The 16,745-nt window shown below is 43.5% G+C and overlaps 1 pseudogene; it reads left to right on the forward strand.

Moving 5' to 3' along the window:
* The first annotated feature begins 1,036 nt into the window (after positions 1–1,036).
* Positions 1,037–6,728, forward strand: LOC122110977 (annotated as a pseudogene).
* The last annotated feature ends 10,017 nt before the right edge of the window (positions 6,729–16,745 follow it).

Genomic DNA, 16,745 nt, shown 5'->3' on the forward strand with positions numbered 1-16,745 from the left:
GCTGACCCCACCAGAGCCCGCACACCCCACGCGGGGACCAGATGGCCTACTGACTTGGGATGGCCCAAAGACCCCTTGGAGGCTCTGCAAGCTCCCCCCACCCCTCCCAGCTTCCATAGCAACAGAATGCGGCGCGCATCGCTGACGAGCCAACCTCAGATGGTAGGAGTGGTTTGGACGTGCGGTGAGCCAACCCTGAAGGTGGTTAGGTGGTGGCTTTGATATATGATTGAGCTATCGCTGTAAAATGGCTTGGGTAAGACCCACAAAGCTCTTCCTGAGGATGCTTCAGTCTCACTTTGGTCCTCCTAGGCTCCAAGTTTCCCACTCGAGCCTCTTACTCTAGCTTCACCGGACTTCTGCCAGACTCCATTGTCGTACCTACATGCTCTCTTCGAAGAGAGATCCCCAGAGCCACATACTGTTACAGCCTATGCCTGTTTGATGTATGGGAGGTTACTACTTATTGGAAGATTATTTTGAATTCTTGTATTATTGAAAAGCATCTCGTTGTTTCAGTCTTTATTGAATACCTATGCCGCCACCACAATCTTACGACCCAAGCAGGACAGCAACTAACCTATCCATATATCCTCTCCAAACAGCCATTTCAGGTACATGTTTGTAATCTTTGCGTGTTAATTTACTCAGTTGCCAAATTGGAAAAATGCCTGACATACAGAAAGAATGGTGTAAATGGTCGTCATTGTTTTTATTTACATTGTAATCTGTACTGCAGCTGCAACCACTCGTCTATGGTTGCTTTCTCTATCTTGGTATTTTTTGGAGCCTCTATCCTGATTCTTCCAAAGTGCCCAGAACTAAAACAGGAATGTAAATGGACTGTTAAAAGGACAATGTAAAATTGTAGTCTTACATACACCAAGGAATACAAAGGAACCACACCAGAGTGAAAGCTCTCATTTCCTGACTGTTGGACAGACAGGACTTTGGGAGAAACAGTCTGAATAACATGAAAGTCATGCTGCCCTCTAGGGGAAGGTGATTTGGGAAGGACCATTGTCTAGATTTGAGTATGAACACAGTTGAAGGAGATTCTAACACCGTAACTGAAGACACTGAAATCTGTGGCTTTGGCACAGAAGGGAAACTCATTCTTCATTGCCCTCAGAATGCTGATGAAATAGACTCAGAGGACAGTACTGAACCCCTCAGAAGAGGCTTTGTTTGTGCACTGAGGATGATCAGAGTATTGATGAATCTACTCCTTGCATATCACTTGTTGCACTCCCATTTCAGAAAATGATCAGAGGGCTGGGAAGGTGGCTCAGTGGTAGAGTGCTTGCCTTGCATGCCTGAGGCCCTGGGTTCCATTCCTCAGCACCACATAAGCAAAAAGAAAAAAAGCCGGAGTGACACTGTGGCTCAAGGGGTAGAGCGCTAGCCTTGAGCTGAAGAGCTGAGGGACAGTGCTCAGGCCCAGAGTTCAGGCCCCACAACCGGACCAAAAAAAAAAAAAGAAGAAGAAAATGATCAGAGTTTTGAGATGACCGTGATTACAACCACTGTGACAAGGAGTCAGATGTTACAGAATGAATGACTAGATGAACTGACTGCCTTGAGTAATAAGGAAGTATCAGCATTTAGCCAGACATAGTTTACAACTAAAGAAGATAAGAATTCTCTAACTAACAGAGGACATAAATGGAAGCAGGGGACGTGGACCAAAGAAGAAATTGATATCTTGATGAGCAATATAAAATACTATCTAAAGGCATATGAAATGACAGGTGCTGCTGGAATCATCTTTGAGATGTTAAAGGACAAAAGATTTCTACAGCATGGGGCCTGAACCAGCCTTTGTTTACAGTTTATAGAAGAATGCTCAAGGAGTTCTGAATAAGCATAGCAATGATTAGGCCAACAACAGAGGCAGCACTAGGAAGCAGCTCATCATCTGTCAAAGGTCAGTGCAGACTGATGAAGGATACCAGCAACATGGGGAAATTGACAGAAGATGAAGGAAAGAGACTTGCAGAGGGGTTCATAAATAAACAAGTACTGAGCCAGGTGACTTAGTCACACAAGGAGTGTCTTGGGCAGCTGTGGCTGAACGAGTGGGTACCCACTCAGTAGAGCAATGTTCAACTACCTGACCTGGAAACAGAGTAGGGGTACTGAGTAGACAAGGAAGTTGAAATCAATCCCATCCTTAGGATAGCAGACCTTGATGTAGCTGATGAAAATGACATAAACAGGGATCTATTAGCTGAGGGATAGAGTACAATCCATTCCCCACAATGGCTTTGAAGTAAACCCTGGACATCAAAAAGCAAATGGCAAACTATAAGGATGTTTCAGTCCCTGTCTTAATAAAGGTCTTAAACAATTACATGAGAACAACAACAATAAAAAACCAACATCCAGTGCTTTTTGAAGAATAAATCAGGATCTGGAGTTCCAAACAGTAATTCCAATTCCAGTGTACAACATGTGCAGATCAGAGTCAGGTAATTCAGCCATATCACCAAGTCCTGTGACAGCATTGCAGATTCCAGTCCAGATTACCATGTCTCTTCAACAGACTCTCTTGCTTCTACCATTAACCTAGCAACAGTAACATTAAACAATGGAACACTACAGACATTTAACATTCTTCCATCTTTCCATTTGCAGCCCACCAGCACTCTACCTACTTCAAACAAGCTCAAGTCAAAGCCTTCCTCTAACTCTGACTGCTAGTCCCATAGTAACCCTGACTGCTGCTGCTCCTGCTTCTCCTGAACAGATCATTATCCATGCTTTATCCCTAGAACATCTGTTGAACACAAGTGACAATGTCACAGTGTAGCATCACACACCAAGAGTCATCATTCAGACTGTTGCTACAGAGGACATCACTTCTTCCATACCCCAACCCAAACTGTTGGTGATACTCAGTCATCTGATTTTCATGAACCTCCAGATGCACTAGACACAGACAATTTCCCAGTTGAAATTCATCAGCCTAAGATGACAATACAGCTACCATTTAATGACTCATGTATCCAAATTCAGTAACCAAAATAGCACAGAATTGATAAATAGTAGTATGGTCAGAACAAAAGAAGAAATCTCTATCACTGACCTTAAACAAGAAGAATCATCCACTGATTTAGCCAGTTCTTATATTACTAAGGATTTAGTCTCCGACCATAGTAGAACAAAGTTATCAAACAAGTGATGATTAAACAATAATTATTGTTCGTTCACCTCATGTCTTTATCCAAGCATCTGATGTCACTGATACTGACTCTTTCTTGCCTTTGACAACACTAACAGATCCCATATTCCAACATCACCAGGAAGAATCAAATATCATTGAAGCATTCCTGTTTCTTTTTTTTTTTTTGGGTCCGGTCGTGGGGTCTGAACTCTGGGCCTGGGCGCTGTCCCTCAGCTCTTCAGCTCAAGGCAAGTGCTCTACCACTTGAGCCACAACGCCCCTTCCGGCTTTTTTTTTTCTGCTTATGTGGTGCTGAGGAATTGAACCCAGGGCCTCATGCATGCAAGGCAAGCACTCTACCACTGAGCCACTTTCCCAGCCCCAGCATTCCTGTTTCTGAAGACTCAAAAGATGTTGAGGAGCCGGGCGCTGGTGGCTCAGGCCTGTAATCCTAGCTAGAGAAGGCTGAGATCTGAGGATCATGGTTCAAAGCCAGCCCAGGCAGGAAACTCTGTGAGACTCTTTTCTCCACTAAACCACTAGAAAACCGGAAGTGGCATTGTGGCTCAATCGGTAGAGCACTCACCTTGAGCTAAAGAGCTCAGGGACAGCGCCCAAGCCCAGAGTTCAGGCCCCACAACTGACCAAAAAAGAAGATGTTGAGGAGTTGGTGAACTATCATTAGGTAATTCTTAGAAACAGGTAGTTATGCAAAGAAATCATTCTATGAAGTTACAATATCTCCAAAGACAGGTGAGCAATCTTCAAGAGGTTTAATTCAGCTGTTCTTTTGGTTTATATGTAACTACTATGTTTAAGCTGTGTACGCATGTTGTTGCTATGACTTTTTGCCTCCTCTTAAGTTTGTCATTTGAGGTCTAGTTTTGTGACAGGATGTACTTGAGGGGCGAATGGAAATATTAACTGTCATCTTTGTATTTAGTATTTTCAGGAGGGAATTTCATACACTTAGCTACTGCAAAAACATAAAAGCAGCCAGGCGCTGGTGGCTTACACCTGAAATCCTAGCTACTCAGGAGGCTGAGATCTGAGATCTGAGGATTACCATTCAAAGCCAGCCCAGGCAGGAAAATCTGTGAGACTCTTATCTCCAATAAACCACTCAGAAAACCAGAAGTGGCACTATGGCTCAAGTGGTAGAGTACTAGCCTTGAGCTGAAGAGCTGAGAGACAGTGCCTAGGCCCAGAATTCAAGCCCCACAACCCAGGGTGGGGGTGGGGGATAGGTAACAACAACAACTTAAAACGACCAAATTTAACTCCTTGAGTTTAAATGCAGCAGTATGCAACTCTATTGATCACACATGGCACTCTATCTAGTCTTAGGTTGGCCAAGTTATTTCAGAAAATCCTTATCACCATGGTCTGTAGAGCTGGTCACTGACCTTCTTCAAAAGAGTACATAGTATTAATTTGAGAAGTATACAGATAGTAGGAGACCTAAGTGTGTGGCAGTGACTTTTAGTTAACCATTGCTGGCAGTGGGAGATAATTTAGGCAACATAAAGAGGAAATATGGGGGGGTGGAGGGGAGAGGCTGGGAAGGGATGTGAAGGGTAAACAAAGGAGGAAGCTGCAATGCTTGATAAGAAATGTACGCATTATCCTGCCCAGGTAACTGTAACCCCTCTGTACAGTATGTTCACAAAAAAAATTAAATAAAATAAAAAATTTTTTTTAAAAAAAGAGGAAATACGGATAAAAATAGTAAAACAAAAACCCACAAACAAAACAAAACAAAACAGAACAGTAGCCAGGCTCCATGGTTCACTCCCTGAGATCTGAGGATTGCAGTTCAAAGCCAGCCCAGGCAGGGTAGTCTGTGAGATTCTTTTTTTTTTTTTTTTTTGGTCGTGGGGCTTGAACTCTGGGCCTGGGCGCTGTCCCTCAGCTCTTCAGCTCAAGGCGAGCGCTCTACCACTTGAGCTACAGCGCCACTTCCGGTTTTCTGGTGGTTTATTGGAGATAGGAGTCTCACGGTCTCTCCTGCCCGGGCTGGCTTTGAACCGCGATCCTCAGATCTCAGCCTCCTGAGTAGCTAGGATTACAGGCGTGAGCCACCAGCGCCCAGCTGTCTGTGAGATTCTTATCTCCAATTAACCTCCAGAAAATTAGAAGTGGAGCTGTGGCTCAAAGCAGTAGAGTGCTAGGCGTGAGCCACCAGGGCTCAGCTTTGTCTTGTTTGTTTGTTTGTTTGTTTGTTTTTGGTCAGTCATGGAGCTTGAACTCAGGGCCTGGGTGCTGTCCCTGAGCTTTTTGTGCTCAAAGCTATTGCTCTAACTACTCTGAGCCACAGCCCCACTTCTGCAAGAGACACTTATCTCCAATAAACTACCAAAAAAGCTGGAAGTAGAGTTGTGGCTCAAGTGGTAGAGTGTTAGTCATGAGCAAAAGAAACTCAGGGACAGCTCAGACCTCAAGTTCAAGCCTGAGGACTTCCAAAAAATACAATAAAAAGAATACAGAAGCCAAATCAGGTGCTGATGGCTCGTGCCTGTAATTCTAGCAGCTCAGAAGATGGAGAGCCCAGGCAGGAAAGTTCATGAGACTATTATCTCCAATTAACCGTCAAAAAGCCAGAAATGTCCGGCAGGCCCAGAGTTCAATGCCCAGGACCGACCAAACAAACAAAAAGCTAGAAATGGAACTGTGACTCAAGTAGTAGAGTGCTAGTCTTTTTTTTGGGGGGGGGGGGGGGGAGGGATCCAGTCATGGAGTCTGAACTCTGGGCCTGGGCGCTGTCCCTCAGCTCTTCAGCTCAAGGCTAGCACTCTACCACTTGAGCCACAGCCCCACTTCCGGCTTAAAAATTTTGCTTATATGGTGCTGAGGAATCAAACCCAGGGCCTCATGCATGCAAGGCAAGCGCTCTACCACTGAGCCACCTTCCCAGCCCTGAGTACTAGTCTTGAGCAAAAAAGCCAAGGGACAGTGCCCAGGCCCTGAGTTTAAGCTCTATTACAGACTCTGTGTGTGTGTGTGTGTGTGTGTGTGTGTGTGTGTGTGTGTGTGTGTGTGTGTATACCACTATATATATGTATACACATATACACACACAATCTACCAATAATGATGCAAAGGAGTAAAGGAGTTACATGGGCTCTGTGGTAGAATAACAGCCCCAAAAGATGTCCTCATTTCGGCCCCTGACCCTATGAACATGCTCTGCTGCCTTTTATGGCAAAAAGGACTTTAGAATGTGATTAAGGCAAAGGCTCCCGATATGAAGGGATTATACCGGATTATCCTGTGGGCACAATCTAATCCATTAGGTCTAATCACAAATCCAGATTTTTTTCTCCCAGGGCTGGGGATACAAATCAAGTGTAGTGTGTTTGCCTAGCATACCTGAGCCCTGGGTTCAATCCCTAGCCATCTAGAGTCTGAGGAAGACATAGCAAACCTGTGGAAGGTCATGACTTGACCTGTACAACTATTGCTGAAATCTAAAAAATGGAGGAGGGAGCTGCTACTAATATTTGTAACCCCAAACAGGATCCTTTTCCTCTTAGAATTGTGTAACAAGACCAAGCGCTATTGATGCAGGAAGAAGACTTTTATATTATTTTTCATATTATTTTTTTCTAAATATTTTGTGCCTGGGTACACACACTGGCTCTGGAGTTGAGCTCAAGACCTGGATGCTGTCCCTTAGCTTTTTCCTTTCAAGGCTGGTGCTCTAGCACTTGAGCCACAGCTCCACTTTCAGCTCTTTGCTGGTTAATTGGAAATTAGCATCTCCTGGGCTTTTCTGGCTGGGTAGCTTTGAACCTCAATCTTCAGATCTCAGCCTCCTGAATAGGATTACAGGCATCTGCCACCAGTGCTTGGTTGCAAAGTTCTACATTATCAGTCCACAGAATGATTTCATCAGCAAAAATAAAGCCATTAAAACAATACAACTTGGATATTATTAGAACTTCTAGAGTGGACTTAGGGATCGAAAGGGCTAAATAGAAGTACTAGCTAGCTACATGACACTGCATTAACCTTCCTGTTAGAGTAAATTAGACTCTGCCAGAAAACTACATGGACATCCAGGTACAAAGAACAAAGGAAAAGTTTATTGCCAGTAAAGGGACCTGCAAGACCCCGTCTCAGTAGGTGAGATGTGCTGACTATTGTCTCAAGTGACCTTTTATAACCTCCAGGATTTGGAGGATCTTGCTGCCCTTTTTTTTTTTTTGGCCAGTCATGGGACTTGAACTCTGGGCTTGGACGCTGTCCTTGAGCTCTTCAGCTCAAGGCAAGTGCTTTATTGCTTGAGCCACAGCACCACTTCCAGTTTTCTAGTGGTTTATTGGAGATAAGAGTCTCTCAGACTTTTCTGCCCAGGTGGCTTTCAACCATGATCCTCAGATCTCAGCCTCCTCATTAGCTAGGATTACAGGCATGAGCCACTGCCCAGCTGATCTGGCCTTCTATGGTCATAGCTATTCCAAAGGGGTGATTTCTCAGGGAAAAGGGGTAGGGACTAATCATTTGCTGCCTTTACTACATGGCCTAGTGTTGCCTAGGGAAAGAGCATGTTAAGCCATGAGGGAGGAGGCTTCTGGGCTAACACTTACTGAGAGCTTGGGACTCTGCTTCTTTACAATGGGAGGAAAACTAAATAAATCAGAGAAATGTGCCTGGTGTTTGTTAAGATTTGTTCTAAATATCAATTCCAAGGGTTTGTTTTTTGCTTTGTTTTGTTTATGTGCCAATATTGGGATTTGAACTCAGGAACCTGAGCACTGTCCCTTAACTTTTCCACAGTGCTACTTCTGGTTTTTAGGTGGTTAATTGAAAATAAAAGTCTCAGCCAGGTGCCGGTGGCTCACACCTGTAATCCTAGCTACTAAGGAAGCTGAGATCTGAGGATCTGTGGTTCAAAGCCAGCCTGGGCTGGAAAGGCCGTGAGAGTCTTTTTTTTTTGTCGGTCTTGGGGTTTGAACTCTGGGCCTGGGCGCTGTCCCTCAGCTCTTCAGCTCAAGGCGAGCGCTGTACCACTTGAGCTACAGCGCCACTTCCGGTTTTCTGGTGGTTTATTGGAGATAGGAGTCTCACGGTCTCTCCTGCCTCGGCTGGCTTTGAACCTCGATCCTCAGATCTCAGCCTCCTGAGTAGCTAGGATTACAGGCGTGAGCCACCAGCACCCGGCCCGTGAGAGTCTTATGTTCAATAAACCACTCAGAAAACCAGAACTGGCACTGTGGCCCAAGTGGTAGAGCACTAGCCTTGAGCTAAAGAGCTAAGGGATAGTGCCCAGACCCAGAGTTCAAGCTCTACAACTGACAAAAAAAGAAAAGTCTCATGGACTTTGATGGCTCACTGGCTTTGAACCTTAATTCTCAGATCTCAGCCTCCTGAATATCTAGGATTACAAGTAAGGTTTGGCTAGAGTACCCCCTTGGAGGAAAGAAAAAAGCTAAGGGAGAGTATGAGAACCTGAGTTCATACAAAACATAAATAAATAAGTGAATAAATAAAACATTAAATACCCTCAAAAGCACAAAGGCATGGAAAATCTGGGCAGTAAACAGATTATAAAAGGGATGTGTGTTCACAGGAAATGAGACACTGTTCAGCCTCACCTGGGAACATACATGGTAATAAACTCAAATCTTTTGTCATTTGTTGAGTGTTTATGAATTACCTCAAAAGTTTTACAAGTACTGGGGGATATCCAAGAATTTTAGTAGGCAAATTCACAAATATCAAAGCCAAAAATAATGAGTTTCACTGAAAACATGTACTTCCAAAGTGTGAACTCTGCTGGAGCCAATGGCTCATACCTGTAATTCTAGCTATTTAGGAGTCTGAGATCTGAGCATCAAGTTCAAAATCAGTCTGGAAAAGAAAGTCCAAAGACTTTCTTTCCAATTAGCTATCAACAAAAGCCACAAAATGGAGTTGTGGCTCAAAAAAAAAAAAAAAAAAACCTCAAGGATAGAACCCAGAAGCTGAGTTCAAGCCCAGCATAAAAGGAAAAAAGAAAGTGTAAACTCTAACTGAATGTGGGCATCACTCTGCCCAACATGTCATCCAATGCAGATGGAGGAGGAGGAGGAAGGGATGAGGGAGGGAAGAAGGAAGGAAGGAAGGAAAAGAGAGAGTAGGGAGGGAAGGCATGCCATATCCTGCCAAGAGGACTACTTTATGGCCATCTCTCTCTAGATTGAGAAGCAGAATCCATGGCCTGGGGGGCTGTCAGGGACTTTGGCTTTGGAGAGGATGTCTTCCACAATAGAAAGTACAAGAATAAACCTAATGCTAGTCTCTTTTGGAGGGTGGGGGGAGGAGGTACTGAGAATTGAGCTCAGAGCCTTGCAAACACCAAGTATCTCCTCTACCACTAAGCCATCCCTGCCACCAGCCTATTGAAAAACATTTTTAGTGTTCTTTTTTTATTTAAAATTTTAGTTTGTTTAATTTGTTATGGTAATTGCAATTAAATTTACCTGGTGGATTTTGGTCTTGGATTGTTTACACCTTCACAAAACAAACCAAAAAGATGAACACAATTGGACATTGCAACCCTTGAGCCTCATTTTGGAAGATAAGCTGGAATAGCCAGATGTACTAGTACATACCTGTAGTCCCAATTTCTCTGGAGGCAGAGGCAGGAGGATAGTGAGAGTTCAAGATCAGTCTAGGCAAAGTTTGCAAGAAGCTATTTCCGAAACAAAGTGGGCATTGTTGGCTCATGCCTGTAATCTTAGCTACTCAGGAGGTTGAGATCTGAGGATCAAAGTTCAAAGCCATCTGGGCAGAAAAGTCTGTGAGATTCTTATCTCCAATGAATCACCATCAAAGAGCTGGAAGTAGAGCTATGGTTCAAGTGGTAGAGCACTAGCCTTGAGCGCAAAAGCTAAGAGACAGCACCTAGGGCCTGAGTTCAAGCCTCAAAATGGGCACCAAAAAGAAACAAACAGAAAACAAAGGAGTTTGGGATGCAGAGCTTAAGAGCTATAGCTCATGAAGCCAGAAGCCATGAGTTCAATCCCTAAGTAAAAGAAGTGGGGAGTGAAAAAAGATAGAATAAAAAAAGGCTGTCGAGGAAATTTGGATAATTTCTTCTCAAGACAGAGCAGTCTCCGTTGAAAATACTTAAAGATGTTTTAATAATTTTATTAAAGGAAGATAAGACAAAGAAGAATATTTTGTGTCTTCCATCAAGATGTCTAATACTAGCTGGGTGCTGGTGGCTCACACCTGTAATCCTAGCTCCTCAGGAGGCTGAGATATGAGGATCATGGTTCAAAGCCAGTCCAGGCAGCAAAGTCCGTGAGACTCTTATCTCCAATAAACCACCAGAAAACTGGAAGTGGTGCTGTGGCTCAAGTGGTAGAGCGCTCGCCTTGAGCTGAAGAGTGCAGGGACAGCGCCCAAGCCCAGACTTCAAGCCCCACGACCGACAAAAAACAAAACAAAACAAGATGTTTAAATTTAGCCAGGCGTTGGTGGCTCACGCCTGTAATCCTAGCTACTCAGAAGGCTGAGGTCTGAAGATCAACATTCAAAGCCAGCCCAGCCAAGAAAGTCCATGAGACTCTAACCTCCAATAAACCACTCAGAAAATGGGAAGTGGAGCTGTGGCTCAGGTGGTAGGTAGAGCACAAGCCTTGAGCTGAAGAGCTGAGGGACAGCGCCCAGGCCCCAGAGTTCAAGTCCTATGACCAAAAAAAATTTTTTAAAGGTGTTTAATACTAATTAGCTTGAACTCCTGTGAAGCCCAGAAGCACAGTCTAGTCTTGCACACGTGTAACCTGGGCCAGCACAAAGCATGGCCCTCCAGGCTCCTGCCTTATGGTTCAACCACAAGACTCAGGGCAGCGCCCAGGCCCTGAACTCCAGGCCTGCTACCAGCCCAAAACGAAAAAAAAAAAAAAAAAAAAAAGAAAATAATGCACCAGACCCTTAATGGTAGCAGAGCTGACAGCGATCTCAGGCCAAGAAGACCAACAGTCCAGCAGTCCAGTTCAGCACAAAGAGCAAGCAGGTTGTGGACCTGGGTGATGGGGAAGATCTGACAGCAGAATGATGGAAATCCGTAATGTCACCACCAGGTAGCGCAAGCTGCCTTATGCTGCCACCCGACTCCCCAACAGTGCCATCTGTTTAGTATCAAAATGATTCCTCCCTCCCTTGACAATGGGAATCCTAAGCACTGGTTAGGAAAGAATTCTTTCAGCAAGATTCCAGGAGATAAAAATTAGGGAAGATACAATCTATAAGCTCTTAATTTACACAATTGTATTGCAAAGCTCATAGAACTCATAAATGTTATAGACCATGATACATTTGCCCCATGAAAGTTAGAATGTGTTTGTGACTTTAACTAAGCATCACTATCCCACAATACTGTGAAATTTTGGAAATTATGTAATCACTTAATCACAATAAAGAATTTGAAAAAACTATTAATTCACTTCTTATACCACCTGTAAAATCTAAAAACAGATTAACATCATCCATAATATTGTCTATTCATATTTGTATGTTATGTGTATGTGTGTGTGTGTGCCAATACTGACATTTGAACTCAGAGCCTCATATTCTTACCAGTTTTTTTTTAACTCAAGGCTAGTGCTCTACTACTTGAGCCACATCACACTTCCATCTTTTTGGTGGTTAATTGGACTTTCTGCCCGGACTGGCTTTGTTGGAGTTGCGATCATTCAGATCTCCGCCCCCTGAGTGGTTAAGATTATAGTTGTGAGCTTACCCGTACCCAACTTATCTGGTAGATAAGTTGCAGAATTGACAATGTAGCTCAGCTGTAGAATGGTTTCCTGGCATGATGCCTAACACTTAAAATAATAATAATAATAATAATAATCCAGTAATGCCCCTCATTCTTGGGCATGTGCCCAAAGGAATGTCAGTCAGAACGCCACAAAGGCACCTGCACACCCATATGCACTGCAACACTATAACAGCCAAGATATAAAACAGCCCAGTTGCCCTACAACTGATGAATGAGTCAAGAAAATATAGTACATATACATAATGGAGTATTAATGTATATTATTATACATTATATGGATAATGGAGTATTATTCAGCCTTAAAAAATGAAATTATGACATTCTCAGAAAAACAGTTGAACTGGAGATCATCATGTCAAGGGAAGTAAGCTAGATTCAGAGGACAAAGGCTTGCATGTTTTTTCTTATTTGTACATGCTAAACCTAAAAGATAGACATAACCAGGCACTGATGGCTCACACCTGTAATCCTAGCAATCAGGAGGCTGAGATCTGAGGGGAAAAATCAAGGACAGAAATGGAAACAGCCCTTTCTGGGAAGGGGGTGGGTACTAGTGGGAGGCAAAAGGCGAACAGATTGTTGAAGGAGGGTGAACACGGCTGAAATGCTTGATGTACACTTGTAAAAATAGAACAATGAAGCTTGCTGACATTGGCTGAAAGAAGGAAGGGGTAAGGAAGGGTGATGGAGGGGATGATTCTGATCAAGGTACTTTATGCATATGTGGACATGTAAAATAATAAACTCATATATCTTGTATGTATATGTGTACGCATGTGCCTCACCCTCTCACTTGGCTTCTCTCAGCACCCAGCAATTTTCTTCTTCTCCTTCTCCTTCTTGCTCTCCTTCTTCTTCTTCTGTCGGTTGTTGGGCTTGAACTCTGGGCCTGGGCACTGTCCCTCAGCTCTTCACCTCAAGGCTAGCATTCTACCACCTGAGCCATAGCTCCACTTCCTGTTTTCTGAGTGGTTTATTGGAGGTAAGAGTCTCACGGACTTTCCTGCCCAGGCTGGCTTTGAACCATGATCCTCAGATCTCAGCCTTCTGAGTAGCTAGGATTACAGGCATGAACCACTGGCACCCAGCCAGCAATTTTCTTCTTTTTATTTATTTATTTTTTTGGGGGGGGTCCGGTAGTGGGGCTTGAACTCTGGGCCTGGGCGCTGTCCCTCAGCTCTTCAGCTCAAGGCTAGCACTCTACCACTCGATCCACAGAGCCACTTACAGCTTTTTTCTTTTTTGCTTATGTGGTGCTGAAGAATCGAACCCAGGGCCTCAAGCGTGCAAGGCAATTACTCTACCACTGAGCCACCTTCCCAGCCCTTCTTCTTTTTAATAAAGAAGAAAGTCTAGTTCTCACATGTATTAATCATGTATTAAAAAAGCACACCCTTATACTCATTCCTAACAGATTCAAATGTAAAATTCAGAAAATAATTAAAGTAGGACTTGAACCAAAGGAAGAACATGTTTGCCAATAGCTTTTTTTGTTATTGTTGTTCTTTTGATTCTGAAACTGAAGTTTTGTTTAATGACAAAAATTATGTAGGACCAGAGTTATGGAAGGTAACTGTTGATTTTATTTTAAAATAAGAATCTGGTACTTCTGTGTTTTATCATTTTAAGTTAAACTTCTTAAGTGTTTTGAACTTTGTGAAGTATTTGTACTCCTGCAATATGTGTATATATATATATATATATATATATATATATGTATATATATATATATATATATAAACTTGTAATTTAAATGACAGTCATATAAAAACAGCATGGAATTCTATGCTTCCCTCAGAAAGGACACTGCTCCATTTGTGAGGAAATGGAAAGACTTGGAAAAAATCCTATTAAGTGAAGTAAGCCAGATTTAAAGACATATAGGTCCCATGGTTTCCCTCATTTGCAATAATTAGTATACGTCTAGGATAATTTTATCAGATGAGCAGGAAAGCTCAAAAGCTTTGTATATATGACCAAATAAGATAATGCTAAGTGAAATTAACTCCAAGATATGGACACAAAGGTCTTTCTTCATTGTTGTTGTTGTTAATGTACTATGTGATTTTTGTTGTTTCCTTTGTGTGTTCTCCCCCTATGGGATGTCCCTTGTTGTCACTGTGCTTGATTTTGGCACCCTGCATCTTGTATATATAGTTGTCTAATTTGGGGAAGGAATGGGGAATAACAGAATGCTGAAACAAGGACACAGGTTGACTCATTGCAACAATGATACCCACAAGACAGTATATTGGAAATGAACTTTACAGCTTTGTGGTGAGGGAGGAATGAGGGGGTGAAGGGAAGGGATAGTAGAACAACAAGGGAAGGGGTAACAATGCTCGACAAGAAATGTACTCATTGCCTTTCTCATGTAACTGTAACCCCTCTGAACAGCATCTTTACAATAAAATTAAATTTAAAAACAAAAAACATAGCCAGGTATTGGTGGCTCATGCCTGCAATTCTAACTACTCAGGAGGCTAAGACCTAAGGATCACTCTTTGAAGCCAGCCTGGGAAGGAAAGTCCATGAGTCTCTTTTCTCCAGGTAACCACAAAAAGAGCTAGAAATGGAGCTGTGGCTCACATGGTAGACTGCTAGCCTTGAACACAAAAGTTCAGGGACAGCCCGGTCCTGGTGGCTCATCCTAGGTACTCAGGAGACTGAGATTTGAAGGTTGAAATTCAAAGTCTCTTCAGGCAGGAAAGACCATAAGACACTTCTTCCAATAAACCACCAGAAGTGGAGCTGTGGCTCAAGTAACAGAACACTAGCCTTGAGTAAGAGCTCAGGACGAGTGCTCAGGGCCTGAGTGCAAGCCCTAGGATTGGTGTGCACACGTGTGCACACAAATGTGCCCACACACACACAAACACACCCACCATAACAAAGTGTGGTATATACAGTAGAGTATTATTTAGCCATGAGGAATAGAATCCAACCAGGCACCATCGGTTCAGTATATCCTATAATCCTAGCTACTCAGGAAGCTGAGATCTGAAGGATTATGGTTCAAGACCACCCCAAACAGAACAGTCAGAGCAAGTTCAACTCCAAAATAACCAGCAACAAGCAGGACTGGAAGTATGGCTCAAGTGGTAGAGTACCAGCTGAGCAAGCAAGACAAGCAATGTTAGAATGTTGAGTTTAAACGACCACAAAAAAAATCATAACAACTGTGAAATTTAAATAAAGTTTTTAGGGGAAACTAAATATATAACTTTCCACATAGCTAAAATTGTAAAGCCTGGCATGCGAGTTACTGGCTAAGATGTAGGGGATAGCATTCTAGTCACACTGCTGGTGGGACTTTCTGGAAAACCACATGGCATGAGCTAGTAGAGCTAAACGGGCATGTGCTCTATGGCACAGAATTCCTTAGACTATAAATTTAAGTGTATACATATGTACCTCAAAATTCGTAGGCACCAATGTTAGTAGCAGCATTGTATGTAACAGCCTACAAGTAGTAGGTAGATAAATAAATGAATATGCACACACAGTGGAGTGCAATACAGCCAGGAAAAATAATGAACAGCAGTTACATGAAAGAACATGGTTGAGTCTAACATAAGCCAATGGAAGCTAGATACAAAACATTAGTGATTCTATGATTAGAGTCCAGTGAGAGAGAAATCACACCAGCTATTCCAATAGAAAGTATTATATAAACAAATTTTTAATTGTTATTCTAAAGGTGAGGTACAGAGGGTTTGCAATTACATAAGTTAAGGTAGTAAGCCTGACGCCGGTGGCTCACGCCTGTAATCCTAGCCACTCAAGAGGCTGAGATCTGAGGATCCACAGTTCAAAGACAGCTGGGGCAGGAAAGTCCTTGAGACGCTTATTTCCAATAAGCCACTCAGAAAACCGGAAGTGGTGCTGTGGCTCAAGTGGTAGGGCCTTGAGCTGAAGAGCGGAGGGACCCATAACCAACAACAACAAAGTCAGGTAGTAAGTACATTTCTTTTTGGACAATGTTACAAGCAATAACTAACGAGGTATAGCTTTTAACTAAATAACTAAAAATATGAACAAAAGGACTAAAGTTAAGAAGTATCAGAGAGGTTTCCCTCCTTAGTGGAGAAACAATGGGAAATGTTTCGAACTACTCAAGTATCATGTAAGCTTGGACAACAGGCCAGCATTCTGGACCTGTTGATCTGCAAGTGTTGGAAAAATGACCAAGGAGACTCCACTCCAGGGACGGGAACAGACTGCACTGCCCGGGGCAAAGCAGATTTGGTAAGGTGACATTTGGAGAAACAAACTGGAAGGCGGGGTTCAAGGCCCTTCTGGCGACTGAAGGCCAGTTCCTACTCCTTCTAGAACTCCAGAAGTTCAAAGGCAAGAAAGGGGAAGACATCCAAGCTGCTCAGGAGGTTAAAACCTGAGAATCTTTACTACTGCCAGCCTAGGCAGTAAAGTCCAGGAGACTCATCTCCAATTAAACACACACACACACACACACACCACCACACACACACACACACACACACACACACACACACCACACACACACACACACACACACACACACACACACACACACACACACAGCCAACTAGGGAACCCTGAGGTGGGGCTGAGCAGCAAGGCCCAGCCTTGTGATCTCCGCCCTCCGGTGGGGGAGGGTACTGGGGGGGGGGGGGAGACCGCCAGACCCAGCCAGGCAGGGAGGGGGGAAGAGGTGGGGGAGGAGAGGAGTGGTAGGGAGGGGGGAGCATAGGCGGGGGGGGGGGGGGGGGGGAGGAGGAAAGGAGGCTGGGCGCGGGGCCTCGACCTCCCTAACCAAGGGCTCCG

This window comes from Dipodomys spectabilis, unplaced genomic scaffold, assembly GCF_019054845.1.
Source record: "Dipodomys spectabilis isolate Male_0828 unplaced genomic scaffold, ASM1905484v1 ptg000083l, whole genome shotgun sequence".
NCBI lineage: Eukaryota > Metazoa > Chordata > Mammalia > Rodentia > Heteromyidae > Dipodomys > Dipodomys spectabilis.